The 7,460-nt window shown below is 45.7% G+C and overlaps 1 pseudogene; it reads right to left on the minus strand.

Annotated features, from left to right (window-relative positions):
* Positions 1-1,828: 1,828 nt before the first annotated feature.
* LOC135384675 (uncharacterized) lies at positions 1,829-5,593 on the minus strand (annotated as a pseudogene).
* Between the last annotated feature and the right edge of the window lie 1,867 nt (positions 5,594-7,460).

Below are 7,460 nucleotides of genomic sequence, written 5' to 3' on the forward strand. Positions count from 1 at the left end.
AAACTGACGTGTTTTTTTTGCGGGGGGGGGGGGGCGATCGCCCAACCGCCATCCCCCTGGATCCGCCACTGGTTCTCCCTTCGTCATTCCAGTGATCTCTCAGAATGCAACACGTGCGCAAGGAGCACAAGGATTTTCTGAAATCTTCTATTAAGTTTTCTGTGGTGTCTGTATCGATGGGCTCCGACACATCTTTTATTGCTTCTCTGAGCCCTTGGCAGGTAGCATGCTGGCGTCGGTTCTCGTAAATCTCGCGCACAACGATTCTCTAGAGATGTTCCAATGGGTATAGGTCGGTGCTATGGGCTGGCCAAGGCAGGACTCTGAATTCGTTAGCCCCAGTCAGCTTCGCCCAGACGGGTTCACGTGCATTGCAGCATTTTTGTTTCTTTTGATTCTTTTGCTGCAAGGTCAGGCCCTGATGATGTCGACGTCTAACGAATGGAAGAAGGTGGCCTTGGAGGAGTGCCTGACGGCCTACTGAGTGCATTCTACAGATGACGAACGCGACCTTACGCGTCCTGTGCCGCGGAATGTGCTCTCGACCATCAATGATCCGCCACCGGTATTTCGTATGGGAGAGGCCTTCCCTTCGTCCAGTCTGTGCTGATGTGTTGGTGACCAAAGTCAACTCGAGCGCACTTTTTCGAATCGGTGAGTTTCGGAGCACTCCTCATGGTGTCAAATGTGGTCATTTGATGTGATCATGTGGTCATTGATGTCAAATTTACATCTCTGTACCTTGCCCACTTTCGTCAAGACGGTGTAGAGTACAGCTATGTTTTCAAAAATGGTTTTTTTTAAACTCTCGTTTCTCGAAAACCCCACCTCCGATTTCCTTCATATTTTGTGGCTATATAGCCCAGGCTATGACCTATATGTGTACGCAAAACGGAAGGTTCCTTCTCAGCACAACTCGGGATAGCCCGCAACCCGCAACAAACGTGGAGCGCGGAGCACACGATGTACACCGCGACCGGGAGGCGTATTTCCAAACCCTGACCGATACGGGACGGCGGCGGCGGCGGCGCCTGCCTGAAACCCGGAAAACCTGAGACGGTTCTGAACGGAGAAGAATAAGACGCATTTGCAGACGACAGGGGGCGAAGGCACCGAGGTGAAAACAGTGAAAACAAGGCAGTTTTTTGTTAGGTCTAGCAAGGTAGTGTAGTGTTTTGTAGTGTAGTGTAGTGTACTGTAGTGTCTGTGTTATCTAGCCTCGCCCATCTGCGTTATCTGAAGGCACCAACCTTCGCTCCTGTGGATGTGACGATCTTGAAGAGTAGCAAGCCTTCGCTATGGCTAAGAACTCTTACTACATAACAAGATGATCTTGATGCACTAGGTAAGAAGATCGCGGATTCGATACATGAACGTAGTGATAATTGAATCAGCAGTCGTCTTTTGAATAATAAGTTGAAAAGGTCTTTCTGTATCGACGCGAATAATTAGGGAGTTTTAGTTTTGGTGTCGTCCACAAGAAATAACGCCGGCATGACACGCGAGGATATATGCCGTGCGACTGTTGATATATGCGTGCAATACGCCTGCACGGCTTCGACGTCGTATCTCTTCGAATCCCTCGATTCATCAGAAGCTTCGAGAAAGGTCACACTTAATATGCATATTTACAGTTTTGTTGAGGCTCAGAGGAAACAAGGAAGGAGGAGGCTAAAGCTGCTTTTCTGAATGGTGACGAAACTGAAGGATGTACCAGAAAGTGCTGCAAGGCATTGCAAGAGGGAATCTAGTTCTCATATCATAGGTGCATGGCGTTTTAACTCAAGCGTTTCGTTGTGTTATTTATTTTATATTTTCCGGTCTAATGTCATTGACCATGCTGTTTTGCATGGGGAACATTCATTTTTATGCTGGAGCTCAGTGTGTGGCATCGCTTCTTTGCCTTCTTTGATACAGGCTCTTTTGGAGGTCGACCAGCTGGTATCCTCTTTGATCCCCTTGTGACTCCTTCACGCCTTCTTCCTATAGCTGTTGGCTGAACCTTGATTCTTCCACCCTTGCGTGCATGGCTACCAAGTGCAGCACTCATAGTAATTGCTGCTCCAACTGCACCACACCCTGTTTTGATGCTCTTGAGGTGTGAAGCAATCTTCCCCAGGCACTTTTCAAACGTGTTGTTATATCCAACTAGTGCGTACAGTCGCTGCAGCTCGCTTTGGACAGCCTGGAGGTTACCTTGTGTGCCCTAATGTACCCAAATGCATTGTCACAGTTATAGCAAAAGCCTCACATGCTGATATTTGTAAAGAACCATATGATTTAAATACATACCTGATCAACATAATCTGGTTCGCTGAAGCCAGATGTTGATGGCTGTACATCTAGAGAAGGGGATGCACATGTTTGTGGGTCTGTATCATGTACCACCGGGTATTGTGTCTGTGGGTCGTCCATGCCCTCCTGGAACCCGCAGAAAAACTCATAGGGTGGACATTTGTCACCAAGGGCTAGCCCCCCCCAACTCAAGGCGATCATCAGCACTTAATGCAGGAGCGTTTGGGAACGTTCCACCATAACGCATATGGACAATTGCCTGATGTTTGCAGAAGGCGCCCTGTTGTCCGCTTCTGCAACTGCACACTCCAGTGTCGGCCCAGACCTCGTAAGAGCATCCATCTTGTTTAGCACTTGGAACACTGTATACTTGATCGTCCAGACATACAATGTTGTCTGCTGCGCTTTCTGGCATTTTGTTGACGAGGTGGTGATACAGCAGATGATGGGCAGCGACTCTGCTGTTTGCATGTTTTAGTATTCGTCCTTCAAAATATTTTTCCCATACAGTACTGATGAAGTCGACAAGGGCAACAGCATTGAAGGCTTTTGTACGATTCAGAATGATGTCTTTTAAAATCCGGATGCATGCCTCTGCAAAATTATTTGTATTATGTCCTCGGATTGTAGTGGTGCTCCTGAAAAACATCACCCATTCCTCCTTTTTTTCAAACATAGCTCTGAATCTTGCAGTATATCCTAGATGAGACAGACTATGAAGATTCACTGTTGCTGCTTCCAGCTCCTCTTCAGAGTTTGCATAGAGAACCTAGAGCGCGAAAAAAAAAAGAAATCAAACTGTGCATGCTTACACTGTCCATGTGCAACTTTGTAAAAATTAGTGGTTAGAAGAATTTTGTATGTGTTAAGAGATTATTCTCATATCCAAACTTCAAGGTTACATATTGGTATTGCATGCTTTCCGCAACAACTCACTGTATGCCCTCCTACTATAATCCTGGGCGGCAATGTGTTTTCATGAGCCAAGTGACCAAACGTGACGTTATTGCACAAGCCTCAATGAAGGCTGTACTGTGCTAGCGACTGCTACTCAACCTCAATCCCAGGCATCTAAAATTTAGCAGATGTGGTACAAAAATGCTCAAGACATTATTGTCGTCCATAGCAAATATTTTATGATGGGCTACAATATCGGAGCCATCCATGGTGTATCCGTTGATCTTGATACGTAACTCTTTGATTACGAGGGTAAGGGTTAAGGAGAACACAAATATAGCATGTGCTTTTATTTTTATTTTTTTCAAAAATAGTTCAGTTATGATTGCAGGCATTTTGAAAGTTGCTTTCGACTTTCAAAACGCCTGCATCATCGATCTTGAGTGTAATCAGACCAAAAGAATGTTTGTAGAGTCCTGGCATATACAATCCACACCTGGAAACCTTAACCGATCTGTTGGAGCATTACCCAGCATATACGTCAGCGGCCTCCGTCACGTGACTGAAAAACAATCCGACGAATCTCGAAATTCGAACCACGGCAAGGACGCTGCTGCCAACGGCCACTACAGTCACCCCTGAGGAAGGAGCCGAACTGGCTCCGAAACGTCGGGGAGCCCCATCCTGTACCTTGGTTGGAGATTTTCGTTACTATCATCTTATAGTTTTGTTTGATGTGCCAATAGGTGTGTTGTGGTTAGCATATTTCTCCTCACTTTCTTACAGCATAATGTTCTTGAAATACTCAGGTACAGAGCAGAGGCATTTGAGCTGAAACCAGCCAGAGCTTGACCCTCTCAGATTTTGCTGAAAGGAACTATGCATTCCTTTAGGGGTGTACATGTAGAATATAAACTTCGTTTCTCAAGATTTTGTTTTCTTGAACGTTGGGGGAGCTTCGAGCTTGGCCCAAATATGAAAAACTGTTGCTCGCTCCGTGCGTCGTGCTGACGCATACTGACAGCATTTTGGTGTATTCTTTGCCTAATGTTGGAAGGAAGGAATAATGTATAGGTGTATTCTTTTTATGAGAAAAAAATTTCTGTCAGCTCATTTACATGCTGCTCTGTCAAAACACATTCTTTCTCTGATGGTGCTGCTCAAAACAAAGACACAGAAGAAATTTTTTCTGACGCCTTTTTCTCTTTTAAGAGCAGTGGATTATTATTATTTTATACGAGTACCCTCTGCTATCAAATAAGCTGCAACCGGCCTCGGTGGCTCAGTCGGTAGCGTGTTCGCCTTCTGATCCCGAGATCGCGGGTTCGAACCCGGCCGAGGACGCCAGCAACTTGGTGGCAGGGTACAAGTTGCTTAGACACGCCGTCTTCCGCGAGGGACGTTAAATACGGGGTGCCGTGTGATGAGCTTTCATCGCACGTTAAAGAACCCTCAGGTGGGCAAAAGCAATCCACAGACCGACCGCTGTGGCGTCGCTCATGATCTCAGTTGTCTCGCGACGTAAACCCCCAATTATTATTATTATTAAATAAGCTGCAGCTAGGTGTGTCAAAAACATTTTTCTCTCGTTTAAGGATATTTTCCCTTAAATGAGAGAAAAATTTTGTTGCTGTAGATTTTCAATATGTTGTAGGAAGGGGTCTGTTCTACAAATGACATGGTTTCTTTCACTTCCAAGACGTCCTCAGCTATGTGAAAAGCCTATCCCCGAAATAACATTTTTTATGTATGGTTAATGTTTTTGATTTTTTTGTGGAACAATAGTTTGAAGAGAGCTTTATGTTTGTAAATTAAACAAATCTCCGTACAGTAGTTTGTAAATAATCTCAGGTGCCTGCCAAAAATGTAAACTTGGTAAAGGAACTTCCTCCGCTTGCTCCGTTCTTGAGCTCTGAGCATGACGCCAAGTTAATGCTCATTGCATATGACCTTCGGTAAGTTAGATCCTTCCTCCCAACACCAGGCAAGGTATGTGCAGAAATGTCTTCTGCACATGTGAGCAGGACTTGCGGAATGAGCAACTTTCATATTTGGGCTGAGTTTGAAGCACCCCCAACATTCAAGAAAACAATCTTGAGAAACAAAGTTTATACCCTACATGTACACCCCCTAATGGAATGCATAATTTTTTAAGCAAAATCTGAGAGAGTCGAGCTGCACCTCTGGCTGCTTTTGACTGGAATGCCTCAGCACAGAAGTGAACACCAACCATTTGAAATGCTGTGATTAGCTTCCGCCTTTCGTTCTTTTCCACGTTGTTCTTTGTTGCTGTTAACCATCTCCACTCAGCTTGAAGTACATGGAAATGGCATAGGAGCTGGGTTCCCCTAGGCCACACGTCACTCAAGGCTGCCTTTTCAGCTGAAGAGTTGTCCGTCATAAATGCCTTTGGAACCTAATGAATTGGTTAGTATGCCTGAATTATAAAGTACTAGGGTGGTTCCATAAGTTTCCGGCCCGACCAACTTTTAATAGTCATAGAGACGAACAAGTGTATCACTTTTCGACGTAGTCACCCTTAACTTCAATGCACTTTTGGCACCTTTCAACCAGCATTCTTATACCCTTGAAAAAATAGTCAGAAGTTTTGTCCGCAAAATGCTGGAAAACTGCCTCTTGCACCTCACTATCGTTTTGAAATCTCCGTCCTCTGAGATCCCTCTTCAAGTTTGAGAACAGGAAGTAGTCACTCGGTGCAAAGTCTGGACTGTAGGGTTGGTGGTGGATTTCTTTGAAGCCGCACTCCTTCAGTGCAGCCTCGGCAACAGAAGCCGTGTGGACAGGGGCATTGTCCTGGAGCAACCGGACACCTCGACTCAACCTGCCGCGCCTCTTTTCCTTGATGGCGTCTCGCAGTCGGTGCAGGAGTGAAGCATAATAAGTCGCATTCACTGTGGTGTTCCTCTCTTTGAAGTCGATGAGGAGGATCCCGTGACAATCCCAAAATATTGTTGCCATGATCTTCTTTGTGGATTGTGTGACCTTGGCTTTTCTTGGGGGTGCTTCTCCTGGTTTGCGCCATTCCATCGACTCCTTTTTCGAAAGGGGATCATAGTAGAGCACCATAGTCTCATCCCCTGTGATAATTGACTTCAATATTTCTTCTTCGTTCTCTTGACAGAGCTCCAAAAACTCTTTGGCACAGACGACACGCTGTTGCTTTTGAACTGACGAGAGAAGTCGTGGCACTCATCTCGCACTGACCTTTTTCATGTGAAGGCCCTCGCCGATGATGCAAAAAACAGTTGTTTTGGAAAGCCCCAGCCTTTCTGAGATTTCGTTCACCTTCAGACGCATGTCACTCAGCACTTCCTGCTCGACAAAAGAGAAATTTTCTTGTCGCCACTTCCACTGGACGACCATCGCGTGGATCATCTTCAATGGACTCTCGCCCCAGTCGAAACTGCTTAGCCCAGTCTTTTACCGTTGTGTACGACGGAGAGGCTTCCCTGTACATGTTGTCCAGTCGCGCTTTAATCTCTTTAGGCGAAAGTCCCTCTTTTGTCAAGAATTTTATCACAGCGCGGTACTCGATTTTTTCCATTTTAACTGAAGAGTGCACCCTGGCTGTTTGAAATGCCGCTCTCCAACCGACAAAAGCGTGGAGAGGGTTGAGGGTGGTGCTCCGGCCCTCCAACAGATGGTGCCACGCGTCCTTAATCGCATTTTCAAATTCGCGCGCATTTTCTACGTTGGGCCGGAAACTTATGGAACCACCCTCGTACATTCCTCCGTCTGCATACATGGGGTATTTGTAAAAATATCCTAGTCACACAAGCACAGACACAGTTCTAGTGGTGTACGACAAAACTGGACCAGAATGGGCTGATATTGGTGTGAACAGGGCTGTCTCTGTTGCTGAGCAGAGCTGTGACCGCTGTCATGCCACCTGCTACAAATTCTGTGTACCAGGAATTAGCATCCATATAGAACTTCTTTCCATGTGTCGCTCTAGTAGCATCCACAAGCAACTTTCTGATGGCCATGTTGACATCACTCCAGCCCCTTGGACTGCCATGGATTACAAGGGTGATATGACCTGTTTCGCCGTTTTATTCCAACAGAATATGTGCCATTTCTGCAAACATACAAAGCTATTACCGATAAATGAGCCATTGTGCACGACTGGCAATCTGCCATGAAAGTAGGCAATGCATATCTGGGGTAGCTTTATTTTTACACAAATATATATATAGCACCAAGATGAAAGTTGGTCAGTCGACTTGAGTGGTGGTTTTGGGAAGCAT

Source organism: Ornithodoros turicata, chromosome 2 (assembly GCF_037126465.1).
Source record: "Ornithodoros turicata isolate Travis chromosome 2, ASM3712646v1, whole genome shotgun sequence".
Taxonomy (NCBI): Eukaryota; Metazoa; Arthropoda; class Arachnida; order Ixodida; family Argasidae; genus Ornithodoros; species Ornithodoros turicata.